Source organism: Pleurodeles waltl, chromosome 4_2 (assembly GCF_031143425.1).
Source record: "Pleurodeles waltl isolate 20211129_DDA chromosome 4_2, aPleWal1.hap1.20221129, whole genome shotgun sequence".
In the NCBI taxonomy this organism is placed as follows: Eukaryota; Metazoa; Chordata; class Amphibia; order Caudata; family Salamandridae; genus Pleurodeles; species Pleurodeles waltl.
The window spans coordinates 290,695,304-290,696,519 of record NC_090443.1 but is presented as its reverse complement, the minus strand read 5'-3'; positions in this window follow the sequence as shown (position 1 = coordinate 290,696,519).

Here is a 1,216-nt window from a genome sequence, read left to right as displayed (position 1 = left end):
CGCACATCATATATTGTCGTGATTAAAATTTTATTGACATTTCTGGGTCACATAATGGCGCAGCCAAGTTATGCTCTGTCACTGGTATAGGTTGGCTTGTGCTCCCATCTGGAACAGATCTAGCCAGGGAATTCATTCTTGACTGTTCCCATCAGAGCATGACCAAGACTGATCTGCCTAAGGCGGGCCGTGTGTAGAATGGCACAGAGTTACAAAACAGTAGTTTGGAATTAAGCCCAGAGTGACTGCCGGTTACTGAGATTAATTCACACATTCCTTCCACCACTTAGTTGTTTTTGCAAAAAAAAAGCGTCTTATCGGATACATCACAGTGATCTAAAATGTATAAATATTAACTCTGCACTTTTCAGTAGTTGATTGCTTGTTTCATATGTTATATAGTTGTGATTAGTTTCTGCAATCTAACATGAGAACACTTCCTTTGTGCAACTCATGCACAGCACAGGAACATTCTCCACAAATCCCTGCATGCCAACATTTGGAAACAGGAAAGAGGGCGATTTAAAAAATATAATTGGGAGTATTTATTTTCTCTATTTACTTACCTTTAAGTTGAGGCAACTTTGGGTGGGAAATCAAGCTGGGTTTGGCTTAATCTCTTTAATGCATGGACGACCCACTGATATCCACTTTATTACCTCCATAGGGCAGAGGTCTTCAACAGGTCGTCGACCAATTAAAAAAAAAGCTTGTGGTGTAAGCATGAGAAGCATTTTCATTTTGAAAACAAGCAATGGCAGAGCCAGTAGGTCTTGCCTATGCAAGAGCTATTGGCTTTGGCAACGTGTTTTAGCCATTAGGTCCACCAGTGGGGCTGCTGTTCAGAAAAGCTAAACGTTAGTGACTTGGAATGCGGTAGATTGGAGTGGGGTAGAGTGGAATGGCGTAGACTGCAGTGGAGTAGATTGGAGTGGGGGAGTTAGGTAGATTAGCGTGGTTGATTGGAGTGGAGTAGGGTAGAGTGGAGTACATTAGGGTAGATTAAAAGAGAGTAGATTGGAGTGGGGTAGATAGTATGGTAGATTGGGGTAGAGTGGAGTGGGATATATTGGAGTAGAGTGGAGTAGATTGGGATGGAGTGGGGTGGATTGGGGTAGAATTTAGTGGAGAGAGGTAGACTGGAGCGGAGTGAGTTAGATTGGAGTGAGTAGATTAGAGTGTGGTAGATTGGAGTGGGTTAGAGTGGAGCGGGGTA